This window comes from Leopardus geoffroyi, chromosome A2, assembly GCF_018350155.1.
Source record: "Leopardus geoffroyi isolate Oge1 chromosome A2, O.geoffroyi_Oge1_pat1.0, whole genome shotgun sequence".
In the NCBI taxonomy this organism is placed as follows: Eukaryota; Metazoa; Chordata; class Mammalia; order Carnivora; family Felidae; genus Leopardus; species Leopardus geoffroyi.
In genome coordinates this window covers 41,008,220-41,030,007 of record NC_059331.1, presented here as the reverse complement: position 1 = coordinate 41,030,007, position 21,788 = coordinate 41,008,220, and the positions used below count along the sequence as shown (strand labels likewise).

The 21,788-nt window shown below is 39.4% G+C and overlaps 2 long non-coding RNA genes across 2 annotated transcripts in view; one reads left to right on the top strand and one right to left on the bottom strand.

The window, feature by feature from the left end:
• Nucleotides 1-21,788, top strand: part of LOC123605895 — a 281,127-nt gene that overhangs the window by 201,848 nt on the left and 57,491 nt on the right. The window lies entirely within an intron of this gene.
• Nucleotides 1,735-21,788, bottom strand: part of LOC123605894 — an 85,644-nt gene continuing 65,590 nt past the window's right edge. Inside the window, exons 2-5 of the long non-coding RNA XR_006715982.1 lie at nucleotides 20,234-20,386; nucleotides 12,094-12,343; nucleotides 6,242-6,325; nucleotides 1,735-2,367 (exon numbers count right to left, since the gene is read on the bottom strand). This is a non-coding gene — a long non-coding RNA (uncharacterized LOC123605894). The remainder of the gene's footprint in view (nucleotides 2,368-6,241; nucleotides 6,326-12,093; nucleotides 12,344-20,233; nucleotides 20,387-21,788) is intronic.

Sequence of the window (21,788 nt, the reverse complement as noted above, 5' to 3'; positions counted from 1 at the left end):
ATCCATTGCATTTGCTTTTTCTCCTTCATTGGGTTTTATCCACTTCTTGTTTCCTTAACATATTCAAAATCCTCACTTGAGCTCCATACTTGGGCTCCAGGATCATACAATGTGGCTCAAATCTTAGTTTTGCCACTTACTAGCTAAACAATTTTGGCTACTTAACTTCAGTTTCCTCATCTAGACAATGGAGATAATAACATGACTAATATCACCAAGTCATTGGAAGGATTAAATGAGAAAAGACATGCAAAACACCCAATGCAGTGCCTAGTTATAATAATTGCTCGAAATATCTTTGTCATTGATATACTGCAGACTGATCCAAACCTTCTCTCTGTTCCTCACTCCCTCCTGTCCCCTCATCATTTTTGTCCTGTGAGCTCAGCTCCTAAGCCAGATTCCAATATGGAACAGGCAGTTGAGATTATCCAGCTGTTTTCATCTTGAGAACACTCATTCAACCTCTGTCTCTTTGTTAGCACCTGCTTCCAGAAAAGTCATGCTCCTCCCTTCTGAGACTAACTTCTCCATCTCTAAAAAGAGTACATGACATGTACTAAGTGTGAGTCAGAGGCCATGACGTCTGCTGCACTTGCTCAGTGGGAAAGACCTCCATGATCGGATGGTGCCTACCACCCTCGTCTACAGAAAGGGTAGTACATGTATGCCACCAAGTCCTACATTCTTGGTCTTTGCCCTTCTGTCCTCTGAGACCTGACTCCATCATTCATCATCCTTTTCAATCACAATTCCATGCCTCTGTCTTGGGAATCATCAAAATAGTGTCTGAGGCCTCCTATCTACTGCCCTTCCTCCTTCCATTCCTTCCTAAAACTGCTACCCTGTTAATCTTACACAGCAATTCCTTTTCACCAACCTTCATGGTTCTTATTATCAGCAGAAAAAAAAATCCACTCTTCTTAAATCTGATGGGGAAAAAATCAGAATTTTACTGCCTTTATTGAGGAAGAAAAAATTTAAAGTCTTTTTTAAAGTAGATAAAATTATGGGGGTTTCTCTGTCAGAGAAATTTAATTAATAAGGAAACTCAGGCTTGGAGAGGTTAACCTTGCTCAAGGATTCATGGTGCAATGTATTGCTGTTTCATCATTTTGTTTGTGTTTTTCTTGTCTCCCCACCCCCACACCCCCACACCGACACGTTTTTATGGCACCAGGGAAAACATGCTAATACAGAGTAGGTGCCTGGTAAATGCCTTCAAAATCAAATGGGCCACAGGCTTCAAACAAATCCCTTAGCAGTCAGAAAGTGTAGCCGCATGGCTTCTTAGTGTATATCTGATCTTTAACCCTTACATTACGTTGGACCTTTTACTTCTGAAACTATCTTCCCATGCTTATTTTATCCTAAAAACAACTGTATAATCCAATCTGAATGGTCCCATTTTGTGAATAGGGAAAATAAAGTTCGGGATGGTCCTGAATGAACATGCCGAGGCCACACAGCAACAGAATCTCTGAGCTAGAAAATGGACCCAAGTTTCTCCCATCTTAACTAAAATTTTCTTAAGCTGAAGCTTTAATCACATCTGTGGAGATGTCTGAAACAACAGCTCATAAGCTTCTAGAAGTTGGCAAGTTACATTATTTTTAAGTCAAATAGCCACTGAAGTCATTAGTTCAAGAGTGTCTACCTCCAGCATGTGGCTTCTCTGCCCACTTCTTGCCTGGGAGGTGAGTTGAGGACAGAGTCTCGGCTTAACAATGAATGTCTTGGTTTTCCTGAATTTATTTAACAACCACCCTGGATGTTATTTCAACACAGCTTATCTTCCTACACAGTAATATGTCCCTTTATAATTTCAAGGCAGATTGACATGGACTGGGGCTTTTGAGGTTTCTGGACAAAGGTGGCACTGAGGCTTATTCAGGGATTTGAATTTCAAATGGGCAGAGAAGAACTTGGCAAAATGCCTTCCCCTGGGAGGTTGGATGGAACTGCCAGCAAAGGAACATTAATGCTGCTTCTGTGTTTGGCTGATCTTCATCCAGAAAAAGAAGAAAGCACAAAGATGCTTCTCAACGTGGTAATCCAACGGTTTTTAAAGAGTATTTCTTGTCCCTTGGTTCCAGAAAGGTGTGGTTAAAGAGATCTTCAAAGGAGGAATAATGAAAAAGCCAGCCAGCAAGATCTGTAATCTGGCCAGCTATGGAACAAGGAAGCAGCTGAAAGACTTTGTTGGTCGTTCAGATGTGGCCTTCTACACAGAAGATTCACCAGAGCTCAGAGCTCGTTTTGTTCCAGTACTGGTTTTGAATCTTCTGTTCATAGGATTTCTATATTTATGTTGCACATTTTAGGCAAGTATTGTCCTTCATTGATTCAGCTATGTCTATCTGTCACCTGAAGACAGGGAAAAAAAGACAAAAAGCCAACAAACCTTGCACCAAAAACATATATAGATCTTTTGTTCCTTTGTCAAAAATGTTCTGTGACCGTCATGTTTGACAAAGAATAACAACAACTGATTTTGAGGAATCAATTATTTTTCCCTCTATCTATAAAATTTTGAATTTGTATAAAAAACAAACACCAAAAAATACAAGTTTGGTACCATCCCCATATCTTGTCAAGGCCCACTCCTTTTTTCGCTTGGATCTCATCAAGTTGTACCTCCTCCAATAGACCTTCCCTCAAATGTAAATTCTAAAATCAAATCATAAATTATTAAGTTCTGTCCAGATGTGATAATGGTGGTGGTGTTTGTATAAAAAGAAAAAAAAATGGTTGTCTTTTGGAAATACATGATGAAGTATTTATAAATGAAATAATCAGGCAGAATTGGTGGAGACAGAGAGGAGACAAGATTGACCATAAGTTGACATTGCTGAAGGAGGCTATAGTCACATGAGAGTTCATTTTCCTGTTCTCTCTACTTTTATATTTGAATTTTTCCATAACAAAAAAATCTAAAAATAATTTTTAAACGATCATGAGGTAGTACCCCCTCAGCCCTACTACCTACATCAGCTTGCTCTTCTTTGCTTTGTCCCATTGGATACTTTTCCAGCCCCTAGATCTCTCAAGTCATCTTGTTAATGTATTGGTTTACAGCCCCATCCTCTACCAGAATCTAAGCTCCATGAGGGCAGATACCTGGTCTGAATTATCCATGTCTTAGTAACAGCACAAATGATGAAACATTCAGATATAGATTTATCTCTCATACCTATAGTTCTCCAACCAGAAGACCTGAAGCAATTTACCTACTTTACCGCACCTGTCTTCTTACCTTCTGCTTAGAGATAATTTCTCTTCTCCAGGAATGTTGTGAGCATGGGAGCATTATACCAAAAGAGCCACAGGACTTATCACTTTCTAGCCTTTTAGAAAATCAACATCTTTTAGCTTTTTCTCTTTTGAGGTATTAGTTGACATTTCCATTTTAATCATCTCAACCATTTGGGAAGATTGAGCAGCTAAAGGTATTTCTATTCACTTTTTAAACTGAAAAAGCAAAAAGACTAATTTTGGTTTTACCACTTCCGACCTGATGTAGAAATTTCTTTTTGCTGATTTCTTCTGCAAAATGGAAAACCAGAGTACAATAATTGGGGTAATCATAAGATGAGAGAGATAAAAACTATTTGGAACTCAGTATAAATGCCAAACCAAATTTTATGGAAATCCCAAACACATTTGAGATATCAGCAGTTCTCCTAAGGCCTGATGACAGACTTGATGGCCTTAATTTTTCCCTAATATGTAGTTCTCTGTTATAGTACTCTACAAAATGCTGTAGCATATCATTAATGCTTACAAATGTCATAAAAGTACACAGAGCAAAAAACCTCCCAGCTAGAGAAATTTTACAATCTGAAGATAGAGGCAGTTAACTTTCATCTAGGGAACTGACAAAAAACACAGAATGGGTGGGTAGTTTGTAGAGAATGCTCCTATTTGTTCTTTTGAAGTGGGGGGACAGTGTTTAAGAATTGACAATATTTGACTGTAGAAGAATATTCAAAATAAAGTCCAGAGAAAGTACTCCTGATTAAGGGAAAAAGAAACAGGAATGAGGGAAGGAATCTTTAAATAGAAAAGAACCCTATTTTAAAACTGGTGAGGAACAAAACAGAGAAATAATTTTCCTGAAAATAATTTTTTGAAGATAAACCTCAGTTTGAAATTGTTGGAAATAAAAGAAGAAGCAGCAATATGGAAATGTGGGAAGCTCTATTACATTGCCCACCAGATGCACTGCAATACAGATTTTTAATCCATGCATAATCTCAGAGTTAAAAATAATCTGAGCTGCTAAAAGTATATGATGGTTCTTTCTAAAGTTAAAGTATAAATATATCTCATTTGTTGAAATCAATATGTGAACCAACAAATATTTAGTGATAAAATGTTGCATGCCAGGCACTGAGGATGTACATAGCCAAGGCAGGCAGATGCAGTCTCTGTCCTCATAGCATTTATAGTTAACCAGAGATGATAAGTAGTAAGTAATAATGAAACTAGTACTATAGATAATTAACTAACTTATGGTAAGTTAGCAAAATAACTGTTCAGGTAGCCTCCGGAGCATTTAAGAAGGAGGACTATCCAATCTCAGGGGATGGGAAAGGGTATTGGGGAGCCACAGAAAAAGGCTGACATAGTGTCGTTTATTCAAATTTGAGCTGAATGATTGGGGACTGGCTAGGTTACCAACGGGGAAATGTTTTCTATAAATAGTGATTAGCTTCTACAGGATTGCCAAGGCAGAAGAAAAGTTGAATGTATAAACTGAGAGAAGTTCAGAGTAGCTACAGTGGAAAGAAATTGGGGGAAAAGTAGATGATGAGCCTGGAGGAGTAGGGAGGAACCGGATCATACAGGGCCTTGTTAAGGATTAAGAACAATTATTCTATGAGCAGCAACAGTTATGGGAAGTAAGACCAGAGAAAATTTAATGACTCTTCTTGTGATAGTCATTCCATAATGAGGTGAATTAGAATTGAAATGTGCTGGAAAACAGACCATTTGTACACATTGGCCAAGACATCAGACACCTCCAGAACTATAGAACTCTGAGAACTCTTTGTGCCCTGTGATTGAAGAATCACACTGTATCCTGCCAAAGGGAACATAAACATATACAAACACACACACACAAACAAAACCCTGGAGATCATCTCTGGAAAACAGACAAAATAATTCCAAACCACATCTAAGGCACAAGTGCTTATGAAGAGATGTCATGTGGGTGGGGCCAACCCACCCAGAGGCTTATTGGGCAATTGCAGTGAATAGCTTGGACTGGAGGGATAATCTGAAAGTTGGCATCTCCTAAAAGTGCCACAAATGGGAGTGGTAGACTACCATCCCTGGAAATTCTGGCTTGTGTGTCAGTGGCATAGGAATCTGCTCAGCGTATCGTATGAAGGTTCCACCCATTTACTCAAAACAAAAACCTGGGAGTCATCCTCCTTCCCAATTCCTCCTCTTCCTTTATTCCACACATTGAATCTATTAGCAAAGTATTTGTTATTCTTCCAAAATATATCTTGATTCTGTCTCTACTGCTACAACCCTGGCCAGAGTATCTGGCCTTGTCTACTTGTCTACTGATATAACATCTTAGACCCCTTTGCAGTCCATTTTCCATAGAGTAGAGAATGACCTTATAACCTTAAATATGGTCACTTCCTTGCTCAATATTCTTCAATAGATACCCACTTAACTTAGAAGAAAATTATTCCCTTTCTGGACTACAAAGCTTTGCATAATGTGGCCATCTACCTACCTTTCCAACCTTCGTCCATGCCTCCCACTGTTCTCTAAAGCTAGCCTTGATTCAGTTCCTTAAATGTGCTAAACTCTTTTCTGACTCAGAGCCCTAGAACAGTGTGTGGTCCAAGGGTCTTCTGTATCATTTGGGAGGTTATATGAAATGCATATTCTCAGATTCTATGGCTGATATACAACATCAGAATTTCTGGGGATAGGACCCAGAAGTTTGTGTTCTAACAAGCTCTCCATGTGATTTCTTTTTTTTTTTTTTTAAGTGCTAAAGTCTGAGAGTCACTACTCTAAAGAATTCTGTTCCCTTGGGCCTGAAATCCTCTATGCTTTCAGCAGAGAGTTTACCAGAAACCAAAATAGCAAAGGTTTAAAATGTAGAAATGTATTTCTTTTTCATGCAAAAATCTTCGTGGATAAAATGGGGCTGGAACAGGATTCTACTGTTCCAGAACTCCTACTCCTACTGTCTTTCTTGTGACGTCACCTTTCTGGGCCTCTGTTCTCAAGTTCACATCATGATTCAGGAGCTCTCCTCTGGTTCCAGCTGTCATCACTTCATTCCACGCACCTGGAAGGAGAGAAAGGAAAAGGTCATGACCTTCCCCTTAAGGACACTTGCCAGAAGTCAGGCATACCACTTCCATTTGCTCCCCTTTGACCAGAATGTTTCTCACATGGTCACACCCAACTTCAAGGAAGACTCTCAGATAGGTTTGCTCTGAGTGGTCTGTCTACCTAAACTCGGATTATATTGCTAAGGAAGAATGAAGGAATACATCCTGGGAGTAATTTTCAGACCCTGCCACATCTCCCACTCTACCTCTTCTTTAATTTCATCCTTTCAAATAACCTAGCTACTAGGTTGGAGTAAACCCCATTCTATTGTTTTCTCTCACTGCACACAAATTATTCCTTTACAGCTCACAATAAAATTTGTACTTTTATATCTGTAAATGCATTGAATGGCTCCCCTCCTAGACTGTAGAAACCACATGTATTCAACACGTGTCCTTAAGCACCTCATACAAAACCTAGTGCTTATCAGGCCCTCTGTCAATATTAGTTGAATGAATGAATGAATGAAGATACAACTAAAGAAAATAATCCTGTGGAAGCTTGAAAAGTTTGTGTGGCAGAGTACAAGAGCCACTGGAAAGGAGCCACTTGTGACTGTCCCTACCATATGGCCTGGCACTCACTCCAGTTAGGGGACCTCTACTCCCAGCACTATAAAGAATAAATCCCAGGGCGCCTGGGTGGTTCAGTCAGTTAAGCGTCTGACTTCGGCTCAGGTCATGATCTCGCGGTTCGTGAGTTCCAGCCCCGCATCGGGCTCTGTGCTGATAGCTCAGAGCCTGGAGCCAGCTTCAGATTCGGTGTCTCCCTGTCTCTCTGCCCCTTCCCTGCTCACACTGTCTGCCTGTCTGTCTCTCTCTCACAAGTAAAGAAACATTAAAAAAAATGTTTTAAAGAATAAATCCCATCTCTGCTATGAACCTATATACTCTCAACCAGTTTTATAGAAGCAAGGAAAGAAAAAAAAAATCATGGCAAAGAAAAAGCTCAAAGAAAGGTAGTAACAATAAATCCCAATTTATTAGTAATCACATTTAAAAAGATGAATACAATTTGCCAGTTTCCCTGCACAGGTTCTCAGATGTAGGTAAAAATAAAACAAATTTCATAGCTTACAAATGATGTGTGTAAAACATAATGGCGTAGAAAATTTGAAACTAAAGGAATATATAAATAGAAAGCCAACATTAATCAAAACCAGCTCTTGTAGAAAATATGAATATCACATGATATAGACAAGGATGAAAGAATCAGTAAGAGACAAGGATGTTATGTAATGGTAAAAGGAAGATGGAACTATTCTGAGCCTATACATGGCTAACAGAATTCCAGAATATAAGTCAAAGGTTAATAGAACTAAAAAAAAAAAAGACCCGTCTACAATCACTAAGGGAGATGTAACACATCTGGCTTAGAAAGCACTCTCTGAAGAGCTGAAAATTAATAAGGAAACACCAACTCTACAGGTAACACAATAGCACTAAATTCATTTCTTTCAATAATCACTGAATGTAAATGGACTAAATGTTCCAATCAAAAGACAGAGATTATCAGAATGGTTAAAAAAAAAAGATTCATTTATATGTTGCCTATAAGAGACTCATTTGAGACCTAAAGTCACCTGCAGATTAAATGTGAGGGGCTGCAGAACGATCTGTCATACTAATGGAGGTCAAAAGAAAGCTGGAGTAGCCATACTTATATCAGACAAACTAGATTTTAAAACAAAGGCTGTGATAAGACATCAAGAAGAGCATCATATCATAATTAAAGGCTCTATCACTCAGGAAGATCTAACAATTGTAAATACTTACGCCCCAACTAAGGATATAGATGCTATGAACATAATTAACAAGTTTGATGTAATTCCTATTTAGAACTCCAACCTACAATATTACTTTTGTTTCTCTTCAAATGTATGTGCAACATAGATTTTCAAACATTCAACTTATAGGAAGCAACAAATATTACAGAATCTAAGTCCTACAGATAACAAAGGAGCAAATATAAAATATCTATGTCATATGGACTGTGTTCTCTGACAAGCGTATAATAAAATTAGAACTCAAGAAAATAGGATAGCCATGGCCCCAAATACATTCAGAAATTGTAAAACATTCTTCTGTTAGCATTTAGTAAAAAAGAAAGCAAACGAATTTTTTTAAAAATAACTGACCCAAGGGGTGCCCAGGTGGCTCAGTCGGTTGAGCCTCCAACTTCGGCTCATGTCATGATCTCATAGCTCATGGGTTCGAGCCCCGCATTAGGCTCTGTGCTGACAGCTCAGAGCCTGGAGCCTGCTTTGGATTCTGTGTCTCCCTCTCTTTCTTCTCTCCCACTCACACTCTGTCTCTCTTTCTCGCTCAAAAATAAACAAAAAAAGAAAAACAGAAAGAACTGACCCAAAACCCCAGATGTGTAACAGAGTAAAAGCTCTCCTTGAAGGAAAATGTATTACCTTAAAAACATATATGAAGGAAGAGAAAAATTAAAAACCAAAGAGCTACATGTTCACCTCAAAAACCTGAAAAAGAATAACAGAGAAAATCAAGCAGGTGGAAGGAAACAATAAACATAAGAGCAAAACTTAAGCAAAGTTTTTTAATAAACAAATACTAATGAGGATCAACCCAGTCTAACTCCAGCCCCTTAAGAAGCTAATAAAACAGACAAACTTAGGGCCAAATTTGTAAGAGAAGAATTTCGTGATAAATGTGATTAATGAATGATTGGCCAACAGGTGAGCTGACTTTCATTATAGTAAGGAATGAAATGGGATTACATAGGTGAAGAATTGGTCCAATGCTTGCAATTCAGTCAGAACCCAGTAAGTATCATTTCCTCTTCTTACAATAAACTAATAAATGAATTAAAATGAAGTGTTAATGGATAATGACAGTTCACTGCAGTGCTTTTGAAATGCAAAGGGTTTATTAAAGGACAAATCTTAGAATCCCAATATATAAAATGATAATAGTATAAGGACTCTGAATAAATGTAGTGGTAGAGGAAACCCCTTTCTCATTGTCCCACTAGCCATTTAAACACTTACTGAGAATCCCTAGAACGCTGAGACCCCAGTTGCAAAACTGATAATTGATGGCCTAAACTATCTTTAGAGGGCCCACCTTGCCCAAATCACCCTGTTCTGCAGGGCCTTCGTGTGTGACTACAAGGAGTGATTCATATGAAGATATAAAGGAGACCACTTGCAGGACCTGTCCTTAGACCGCATGAGCCTTCTGGTTTCACTAAAAGTAGGGAGGCATCTTCTTTCTCATCTTTCGCAAAGCAGAACACAAACCTGGGCCACATCTACCATCATTAGTGTCTGTTAGAGATTTTGGTTTCAAGTAAGAGAAAACTCTCGCCAACAGCCATTGAAATCACTGACTGGAAGAATATTTGGTAATTCACCATGTACATGGAAGAGATGGACAATGATGCACAGGGAAAGACAGGAATCAGGACAGTTCCAGCTTTTGGAGAGTAGAAATCAAAGAGAATTTATTCACACAATTCCCGCAATGAGATGAATCAACTCTAACACCCATCCTTTGTGTGTTGCTATTTGAAATGTATTTTCCAGGAGAGAGACTTCAGTGGGCCCAGCATCATGACAAACTGACCTTTCTACCATGTGACCATTGCTATGATCTTTGATACTCAACTTTCTGCAGCTTTCTAGAATCTAGTCCATGTTCCAAGTCTAGTTCACAGCTTCCTGCTAAGTCTGTAAGCCTCTGATATTCCTTAGATGAATTCCCCCATTGTTAGGATAACTATAGTTAGGGCTTGTTGCTTACAAACAAAATCCTGACTGATAGAAAGGAGCTTTGTTCAAAATCTTGTGAATAGTTATTGTCCATATCTTTGAGAGATTGGGGACATCATGACATTGGCGCAAGAGGCTAGAATCATATCAGTATCTTATGGTTTAAAGCTAAAAATAGTAGAGGTTATGGACTTAACCTGACTAAAAACCTCTAAGTGTAAGAAACCTTTGGCAAAACCCAAGAGCAAAGCTGTAATTTCTGTTATTGGCTTCTTTTATATGTGTGTACCCGACTCCGTCTTCTGAGTGAATTGTTTTCATTGATTACAATTGTCTTCTTCTTGCCTCTAATTATAAAATCTTAAAATCAAAGCAGAGGGGCCTGCAATAAACCCTTTTCCCTGCCAAAGTGAGTTTTTCAAAACAACAGACAAAACAGAACTCAATTTGATCATCCCAGGAGAATGGAACTTGGAAATCCTTTGCCAAAAATATTTTCAGAGCAAGCCTTCAATCAGAAGGTGCCTTTTATCTTTGAAGACATCAGTAAGCTGACCTTAAGAAAATGTAGCTATGCTCTCTCTAGCCTTAAATGTGTGGGAACCAGACGTATGTCTCCATATGCCGGAATTTTTATTACAGAACTAACCCAAAGCCCTCAAGGAGAATCGTAAATTCACAGTAACATGTCCATTGAGACTTTTGCCCAGTGAACGTGTGGGAAAATACAAATATTGTTGAGGCCAGTGTTTGCCAAACAACATTCAAGAGACCATTAGTGACCCAGTCAAGGGCCTCAGTGGCTTTTTCCTCAGTCTGTCCTTGAATTTCAACAGTTACTGAACCAACTCTACATATAGAAAGCCCCAAGAGAGTCACTTGCTGAGAAAGAACAGAGCCCCACAAATCTAGAAGGTATCTATCTTAAGAGAAATAATTAAAACCATGACCTTGGGGAATAGAAAAAAAAAAGACTGCACTATCTTTGGAAATCATATGGATTCATCCATAAGGCACTTTACCCTAAAATACATGCCAGGAAGTGGCTGTCTGATAAATAGCACTGAGGTTCTGGCCAATAAACGTATGAAAAATTACTCAACATCATAAGTCTTCAGGGAAATGCAAATTAAAATCACCGTGGTATAGCACTACACCCACCAGAATGGCTAAAGTTAAAAAAGATTAACCATACCACACATTGCAGAGCATGGAGGAACTGGAACTTTCAAATGGAAAGTGCACATGGAAAGTTACATTGCCTTAACAATTTCAGAAAACTGTTTGGTATTATCCACTAAAGCTCAAAATACAACACACTCTGTGGTCTGCAGTTTTACTTTTAGGTATATTTTCAACAAATTCATTTACCCAGGAAGAAACATGAATGAGAATGTCTTTAGCAACATGATTTGTAATGGCCATAACATAATCTGAAAATCATCAAATGCCCATCAACTCTAAAGGATAAATGAATCTATGCAATTGATACTATACAGCAATGTAAATGAATAAGCTACAAAGACATACATGAAATTTAGGATCCTCATATTGAGTTAGGGAGGACACATGAAATAATATGATATTTTCTTCATTTATTCAAAGTCGAAAACCAGGTATGATGACCATGGTGTTAGAAGTCAGCATGGCAATTACCTCTAAAGAGGAAAGAAGGGTATTGATTAGAAAGGGCCAGATGGAAATTTTCTGGGCTGTCCAGTGTTCTAAATCCTTGATCATAGTTAAATGAATGCCCTGTGATTACTTACTAAGCTGTACCTTTAGGGGTTGGCCACTTTCCTGTACACAGACACTCCAAAATAAAAAGTTCTTTAAAAATTAGTACTGGAATCCACTGGTGTAAATATATTTCCAGGCTTCAACTGGAAGAGAGCCACAGTGGTTGAACTTTACAGTCAGCCCTGGATTTACTGCTTGCTAGCCTCAGTTTTCTCAAATGTAAAAATAGGCCTAAGAATTCCTACCTCAGAGCAGTGCCTTGGGCTTTCAAATGTGCTCTTTCCTCTGCCTGTTACCCATTTTCTGGCTCCTTCCTCTGATACCTTTACCCCAGATAATTCCTACTTGTCTTTAAGATGCAAGTGTTGTTGTCCATTGCTTTAGTAGGGCAGTAATCTCTGTACATTGATGATACCATCGATGATGTCTGTCCTTCCCATGTCACAGTGGATATTGTCAGAGTACCTGATTCCACACAACAGGTGGTGATTCACACTGACCAAAAAGAAAAGGAATTGTTACAAGACTAATAAGAAGCTCAGGCATCACTGGAAGGCTGGTGAATTTGGCATAAAGGAAGTGGAAAGAAACAAATAAATAAATAAAACTAGCTAAAATTATGTTCCTGAGAGATTTTGATGCGGACAATGTTAACACCATCACAACCACCATCAGAGAAATAAAGTGCCCTGTCTCTTCCTTGAGGCAGAACCTATTCAAATTCTAGCAAGGTGTTGTCTGCTTGGCAAAACTTGGGTGACATGCCTGTAACGTAGCTGCAAGTGGTGCTGGGAAAAAATACCCAGCATTTTTAGCTTTTATAGTTAGAGGTCTTTGCTCCATCTACACTGATAAGGCATTTCTTCATGTAGAAAGAAAATCAAATGCTGAGCGGCCAAAATGAATTGCACAAGTTAAACACACTGTGTTTCTTTGTTTAATTTTCTTCCTTACCCAAAAGGCACCAATATCTCTAAGGCCAGGAACCATATCCAACTTGTGTATCATTTCGTCTTTGCACTCAGCACAATGCCTAACACAGAGTAGGTCCTGAGTAAACTTTGTTGAACAAATGAGTAACTAATTTAATAGTTATAAAACATTTAACATAGTACCTAGCACACAGTATATGCAATATACATAAGAGAAAGCAATGTATCTTTTGAAGATAAGGACCACTTCTCATTCTGTTTTGTGTCCCTATAAATATATCAATTAGTATGTGTTCAATATTTGTTGAATGGATAACCAAATCAATGAATTCATGAATATGTGTCAATGTCATTCATCTCTCAGAGTACATCCAAGATGCTGCTTAAAACAAAGACTAATTAGGTGCTCAAAGGTTGAGCAATGACCCACCGAGGCAGCCATGTCCTAGATGGGAGAGATAAGATGATGGTCTACTTATCATCAGTCACCACAAGTCCATTGAAACTCATATGCATGCATACAATCTAACAGTATAAGTGCTTCTTTTCCCTTCTTCATCTATTTCCCCAGGCTCATATTGCTTCCCTTACTTCCAACTGCTTAAACATGTAGGGACAGGGTGACTCTTACTATAAAATCGTCAGATAAAGTCTAGATCCCTCTGCTAAGAATCCAACTGATAGAATATCAAAATCCCATGTCCCATATTTCCTCTTGGGATTTTATGGCTAATCAAAATGGCAGCATGAGTTCTGATTTCTGGCAAAGAGTATTGGTTAGTCTATCCCATTTGGTTAAAACTGGAACTTCAATATTTTTTCAGTTGGGAGTACCCTCAATGCTATCACCAAATCCCAAAGTTTGTCCTAACAGCATATCTTCAGGTACAGCCTTCATCACTGATCTAGAAACAGATTTGATGCTGAGAAAAAGAAATTCTGTAAGACCTGGGTGGGTCCATGATTATGTGTAGTCCCATCAGAATGCAGCCTGATACAATCATTTGTCTGGAGCTAGAACATGAATCAAAGAAAAGCCAACTGAAACTATTATCAGATTGTTTCAACTGGCAATTCGGCTAAATGAGGAGGGGAGGAGGACCTGAAAACTCCAGGTCGCTATATATATTTGCGAAAGGAGAAAGGAGAAAGGAGAGGAGAGGAGAGGAGAAAGAGGGGAAGGAAGGAAGGAAGGAAGGAAGGAAGGAAGGAAGGAAGGAAGGAAGGGAAGAAGGGAAGAAGGAAGGATGGAAGGCAGGAAGAAAATTTGAAGGATGGTAATTTTTTTCTCCAAATTTAAAATAGTTTTGAAGTTGTTTTTAATGTATAAGGCTAAGTCATAAATTCAAAGAATAGGTAACTATGATTACTGCATCTGGAATATTTGTTCACATCTTGAAATACCAGCCAACTTTGCATGGTTACCAGTAGATGGCAGCATTACCTCCACCATTTTGATCTTCAACTGCCAACTCCGAGGTTATCAGCGTTTGAAAGTTAACAATCACAGATTGCAGACCAGCTGCCCAATTTGTTGGCTGTTGTAAACTTTCTTTTATGATACACTCCTCCTTTAAAAGAGATATATTTAGCCAATATATCCTTTAAATGTGTGCATGGAACTAAAGATGCATGAGCAGTGTGCTAGCTTGCTTTCATTTTCCTTTTTTCTTTCCTTCCATTGATTTTCTTTCCAAAGATTTCCAGGCAAGTCTTTGCATGTCTAATTGTATGGAGACAATTAACTGTTCTATAAAATGTTGCTTCCTCCTATCTTGTATATGCACCCACTTACATACAACTTTACTCATCAACTACCAAAGCCCTGCCAATGGAAGCAGAAAAAATGGGGGGGGGCAGTATTTTAAATAGATTGTGGTTCTGATCCTGGCTGGATCACTTAACTTCACTGAACCACATTTTGCTGTTCTGTTTTGTTTTGCTTTTGTGTGTGAAGATGAAATTACTAGAGCTAGTAATACCTGCCTAACAGAACTATTGTCATAAGTATCTACAATAACTGAATTCAGTAAATGTTTACTGAGCCCTTACAACAAGGAATTAGTAATATATTAGTTTTATCCTCAAGAAGATCACAGTCTACAGTGTGCTGTCCAATATAGTATCCACTAACCATGTGCAACTATTTACATTTAAATTAAGTAAAATTAAGTAAAATTAAAAATTCAGCTCCTCGAGGGCACCAGCCACATTTCAAGTGCTTGACAGCCATATGTGACTAGTAGTTACCATACCGTATAATGCAGGTGTAGAACATGTCCATCACTTCAGAAAGTTCTATTGGACCACAGTGGTCTGGAAGGCTAACCAGACTCATAGAAGTTAATAATCATTTTAAAAAGGACTATCCGTATCAATATGCAAAACAGGAAGGTGAAACATGGAACTGATGAGGTCTTTCCAGTGGTGTCAAGAAGATGGAATGATAGAGAGATAGAGACAGAGACAGGGATTGAGATAGAGGTAGAGGTAGAGATAGAGATTCTTTTAATGTAAGCCTTTACACAAGAGATAATACTCCAAGAGTAGTCTGAGGGGTATCAAGGTGCTTTCAGGAAGACTCAAAGGGAGGAGGAAAAGTCCTTGAAGAGGCATATCGTGTACAAAAGCACCAAGGAAGACAAAAAAGCCACAAGTGTGCCCAGGGAATTCAAGGTACACTGTATTGTAGAAGGATAAAGACTGAGGGCCAAGGAGGGTGAAGTAGAAGGAGACAGGGCTAAGGAGGGAAAATCCACCACTAAGTGAGTGTTTTTAGTGAACACTTCGCATGGCTTAGGTTTCCTTCCCCCAGTGTAAGAGGATGAACAGCGACCCTTGTTTTTACATCTGAGCTCAGGGAGAGACAGCCAAGAAAGGAGAGGTTCCTGACTGATTCTTTCCACCACTGCATCCGAGTGGAAAATGAAACTAACTCCTCTTCCAGTCCTTTACAGCCCCTCCCAGAACAAGGCTGCTTCCCTCACACATTCCTCAGCCTGTGAGAACATCCTACCAACCATGTAACCAATAACACCGCTGCCCACATCAGCCGTTGTGGAGGTGCATTGAGCCCGAATGACTGCGGAATGCCTTCCACCAAGGTTAAAACATATTCAGGCCTCTCATGAGTCCTGAGCTTTGAACCGATGTCCAACTTTTTGTGGTTACAGTTCATAGTCGGCTGGCCAAATGTGACTTCCTGGTTTTAGGATAAAAGACTTGGGGTGGAAGAGGGGAGAAGACTAAAAAATTCTACTTGACATCAAATGGCTCTTGCAGCATAGAACTTGAATGAGCAACGCGCAGCTGAGTCCTAATCGTGCTGATTACATTTCTGAATTTATACACACTGAAAATTTCAGAAGAAGGAGGTTTGGTGGCAATATGTTTGGGGTTCTTCTAGCCTCTAGACACTTGGGAAAGACTTGGAAGTGTATGCTGATTTGCAGCACACAGCTGGGAGTAACGGGCTGTGATGTGGGGGGAGGAAGAGACAGAAAAGGAAAAAGAAAAAGCCCTGTTGTAATAGATGTTCCAAAAAACACAGAGATGAGGTGGGGCTGGTGGGGGAGGGTTGGCTGAACCCTTCATACGGTTTTATTTAAGTTTGAACAGAGATAATCAACTCTGCTGTTTATTTCCATACCAAATTCTCGGGGGCCAGAACTCTGTCACATTCCTAACGCAGATAATTTTAGCAGCAATCTTTCTGGAATAGAAAATGTGCCAAAGACACTTCCTGCTAAGGAGTTTCCAGGAGAATCCAGAAGAGCCTATCCTGCACTCCTAGAAGCAAAACGACAGCTTTTCTTCTCCTTCCTGGGTGGCCAATTATTCCTGTGACAACACCTCATACTTTTCACGTGATGGCGTTTGACAAAGAAGAACCCAAGCCAGGATAAGCGCTTACCCAGTTGACACTCAATCTCTGTCTCTTTATCATCCCAGGTTGAACGTTGGGGGAGGGGAGCTGGCGTGAGAGATCAGCTCTAAAACCATGTATTCATGGTGATGAAGCAATCCTCGTGGTTTTTAAAAGCAGAGGATGTTGGGATTAGCCAATATGCTGGAGAGGACCAGTTTGGCAACTTTGACCCCTTACTTCTCTCTGCCTCAATTTCCTCATCCATAACATCTAAAATCTCATACTGTTGACCTCACAGTGTCCATTTTGAAATTATGTGAGCTATGGTTTCTGTCATTATGGAGTCATACACAGACTGATTAGCATATTTCAGAGCCTAATTCCCTGCTGTCATCAGGGAATTGATTTTCAGTTTTCTTAAGAACAAATGGCATATCCAGCCCCCATTTTTTTTTTTAATTGTGCAAAGAACACTTAACATGAGATCTACCTTCGTCACGGATTTTAAAGTGTACAGTATTATCAGTTAACACAATGCAGGTCTCTAGAACTTAATCATCTTGCATAAGTGAAAGTTTAAAACAGTTGAAGAGCAGCTCTCCTTTTCCACTCCCCTGGCCCTTGGAAAGAACAATTCCACTCTCTGCATTTCACTACTTTGTATTCCTTGGATAAATAGTATCATGCAATATTGGTCCTGTGATGTGCTTACTTCACTTAGCACAATGTCCTCAAAGTTCAGCCACGCTGTTGCATATGAAAGGATATCCTTTTTTAAGGCTGTATAGTATTTCTCTCTCTCTCTCTCTCTCTCTCTCTCTCTCTCTGTGTGTGTGTGTGTGTGTGTGTGTATGTGTGTGTGTGTGTTTATAATATACATATTTAAAATAATAGCCTTCCCAGCAGGAATGAGGTGATGTCTCACTGTGGCTTGGCTTTGCATTTTCCTAATGCTTGGTAATGTTGAACACCTTTCCTTTTGCTTGTTGGCCATTTGTAGGTCTTCTTTGGAGAAGTGTCTCTTCACTTATTTTGCTCATTTTTTAATCAGCATATTTGTTTTCTCCGTAATGAGTTGAGATCTTTATATATTTTGGATATTAACTCCTTGTCGGATCTATGGTTTGCCAATATTTTCTCCCTTCTACAGGTTGCTTTTTCACTTTGTTTCCATCAAGACCTTTTGTTTGATCTACTCTCACTTGTCTATTTTTGCTTGTGTGGCCTGTGTTTTTGGTGTCATGGCCAAAACACCATTGCCAAGATCAGTTTCATGAAGCTTTTCCCGTATGTTTTCTTCTAGTCGTTTTACAGTTTCAAGTCCCATGTTTAAATCTGTAAGCCTTTTTGAGTTGGCTTTTGTTTGTTGTGTGAGATAAGGATCCAATTTTTCTTATTTTGCAAATGGATATCCAGTTTTTCCACTGCCATTGGAAGAAGATATCCAGGTCCAAATGTAAGCTTAGTACGTGGAAACTTTAAGGGAGGGAAAGTCTCTCCTCATTGACAACAACTTCAAGGCTGAAAACTTTGGCCTGAACTTCCCCTTATTAGCCTAGAATCATTCATCAAAAATTTCTTTAAACTTATTTTCAAATTGTTACCACCTCAGGGGATCATTTCATACCTGTGTTATGTGGCAGGGAATACAGCACTTTCTTTCATTGAAATTAGAGTGGTCTTCTTCGGTTATGATGGGGCTCCCCTCAACAGAGGATAGACTTAAGGCCTCGGGAAAAGGGTTACATGTTCACCCTGGCGTTGGCTTTGGTGTCCTCACAGCCCACACTTTGAATTTGGAAATGATACAACTGTTACGTTATTTTTATTCTTTCCTTATATGGAAGGCTCCTACCCAGTTCCTTGTTTACTTTTCTTTCTCTTCCTCTTTTCCAGGGCAACACCTATTCTGTGAGAAAATCTTTTCTCCAGCTTAGAAACTGGAAGGAAGTTATGCAGGAGGCAATGACTAGTTGAGAGCAGAAGAGCTACCCTCAGAACTTAGGTGTGGATGTGGTCATTCCTGCCAACCTGCCCGGGCTGTGTTTGGTTGTACTAGGCCCCAAACCCCTACAAAAACACCTACCTATGCCAAACAGAGGAAAAGAAAGAAAATCTGTTAAGAAACTGAGTCTCCTTCCCTTTGCACTAAATTTAACAAGGATACTTGACCATTTAGTTAGCACCCCCAAAGTCAATTGTGAGGGTAACAAAGGATTGTCATAACATTCTTAAGAAATATGTGAGGGCGCCTGGGTGGCTCAGTCAGTTAAGTGTCTGATTCTTAATATCGGCTCAAGTCATGATCTCACAGTTTGTGAGTTCAAGCCTGGCATCAGGCTCTGTGCTGACAGCACAGAGGCTGCTTAGTATTCTCTTTCTCCCCTTCTCTCTCTGCCCCTCCCCCAGTCATGCTCATGCTCTCTCTCTCAAAATAAATATATAAACATAAAAAAAGAAATATTTGAGATATTCTCTGAGCTTGACATGGGCAATATTCACGCTTAGAGCAGTGATCTCAAATTCAAATGCCCATAGGAGTCTGGCATATAATGTAAAGGAGGGAAGCAAGAGAATATAAGACATAATTTTACATAATTCTGTTTTAATTCTTAATTCTACTGTTGACTATAAGTGTGTTGATTAAAGGCCATTGCCACTAGCTCTAAGTGTTGAATAGTAGGGAGTGGTGGGGACTGTGGAAAACTAAAGACGGCATGCATGATTAAACAGAGTGGTCCCAGGTACCTTGGCCACTCAGCTGGTTAAGTGTCCAACTGTTGATTCCGGCTCAGGTCATAATCTCACAGTTTGTGGGTTTGAGCCCTGCATCAGGCTCTGTGCTTTTATCACGAAGATATTCTCTCTCTCTCTCTCTCTCTCTCTCTCTCTCTCTCTCTCTCAAATAAATAAACATTAAAATAAATAAACAAAAATAAAGAGAGTGGTCCCTGCTCATCTCCAGCTGATTGTTACCCTGTGAGACCATGAGCCCAATGTTGCTAGATGATTCAGTTTTTCAGGAGAAGCCAGAGATTTCTAAGTTTTGAATATCGTCAAGTAAACTAACCAATGCAACTGTAAGTCATTATATTGGTTACCCTTATGCAAAAAGTACAAGTTGAACATTGGGGTGCTGGTAATGTTCTATTTCTTGATGTTGCTGCTAATTACATAGGCGTGTTCTTTATGAACATTCATCTAGCTAGGCACTTAAATGTGTACTTTTCTGTATATATTATACTTTAATGAAACGTTTTTAAATGTGTTGGCAGGTAGTTGAGTTTTTAGAAGAATTTTAAAACATTATCTGGGCCAACATCATGTAGGCCTAATAACGCCCATCTGTGGGTTGAATTAAGCCCTCAAGGTCACTCTTTATAAACTTTAATTTAGAAAACTTCGAAGGGGAAAAAGAATTCTGACTTTTCTAGCACTTATTCAAAGGCTGGGGAGGAAGGGAAAGGCTAGACATGGCTATGAGTTTCCATGAGGCACAAATAGATTTCCAGGGCACAGTACTGTGGTCTGAGTATACACAGGGAACAGTCCAGATCATCAAGGTCATGACCTTCTCATCCTCACCTGTGACAGCCTGTCTTCGTTTGACTTGCTTGTTGGTTCCCCTGGTCCACCATTTTTGGGGCCTGCATTCTAGCTTCACTGAGTCTCCCCTCGTGGAAATTCAGGTCTCATGTTTCCTCTCGTTAGGACGAAACCAGCACACTGCAACCTAAGCTTTAGGAAAAAATGAAGGTAATATGAGAGAGTAGAAAAGAGACAAGCATTGAAGTCAGACAAAACAGCGTTCACATATGGCCCTGACACAAACTAGCTGAGGATTTGGCCAAGTTACTTATCCACCTTGAACTTGTGTTTTCTCATTTAAGCAACCCTGACATGAATACCTCTTCCCTAAAGGTGAGAAATGTATAAATAAGTGCCTAGGAGGGCATTGTCTTTCAAACTTTAATGTGCATGGAACGTTGCCCAGGAATCTTGTGAAAATGTGGATTGTGATTGAGTAGAGTTATGGCAGGATCTGAAATTATACATTCCTAACCAGCTCCCAACTACACCAGTGCGACCAGTGCCAGAACCACACTTTGTGAAGCTAGACTGCAGAGTGCTTGATCACAGTACTTAGTGGGTACTAATTCCCCCCTACCACCCTCCATAAAAATATACACTCCCAATGAGAACTTTGAAATGGAAAGTTGGAGGCGCTATTGACACTGACTTTGTTTGCTTTGCATGTGATTCCAGTAAGTTCTGAGGACCTAGTTTCCTTCATAATGCTGACAGCAAACTCGCAGTTTCCTCCATGATGACTTTCACAGGGAGACAATGGGAATCCTTTCAACTGAAAGCAATGGTCAACAGGGTTGCTGAATTAGGAAAGGAGACCAGAAGAGTTAAATGTGCTCCTCCTTAGGAGATTTCTCTTTGTTTCTTCAAGATGACTTCCAAACTCACTGGTTTGTTTTTTCATCTGAATGCTTTATTCCATGAATAGCATAACAATATAAATGTGTTTCAAGTACATGAATAAACAACATAATAATAAAAAGCACATGACTTTCCCAAGAATTTATCCCTGCAGTTCTGAGTTAACCAAAAGACAGCAACTTTCACTTTGGGGGACGGGAATGAGGACAAGTTTCAAATGTGCTTAAGAGACTCAGAGAGGAGAGGAAACAGAAGGTAAGGAAAGAAATATTGGCCTGCACTACTCGCGTGTTCCCCAGAACTGTTTGGGACAATTGGAGAGGAAAAGGGAAGCTATTACAGAAGAGATTAAAGTGGCAAGAAAACACACATCTGGTTTTGTACTGGTTTAAAGAAGACCTTTTCCCCAGGAATATGAAGAGAGCATGAGCTTCAGAATCAAGCAGAATCTGGAACAAACAAACAGGCATCGTCCCTTTTCATACTGGACAAGACTGGCCACTCACCTGAGTCTAAGTTTCTTCATCTGTAACATAGGGGGACTAAATACCTACCCTAGTGGATTGTTCTAGTAAGATACCGAAAATCACCCATGGGAAGTACCTCACTCAGTGGCCACTTAGCTTAACATATGCTCACTAGGTGGGTGTTTCCCACCTTCCTTCCCTAGGGGACTGAGGCTGTTGATCAC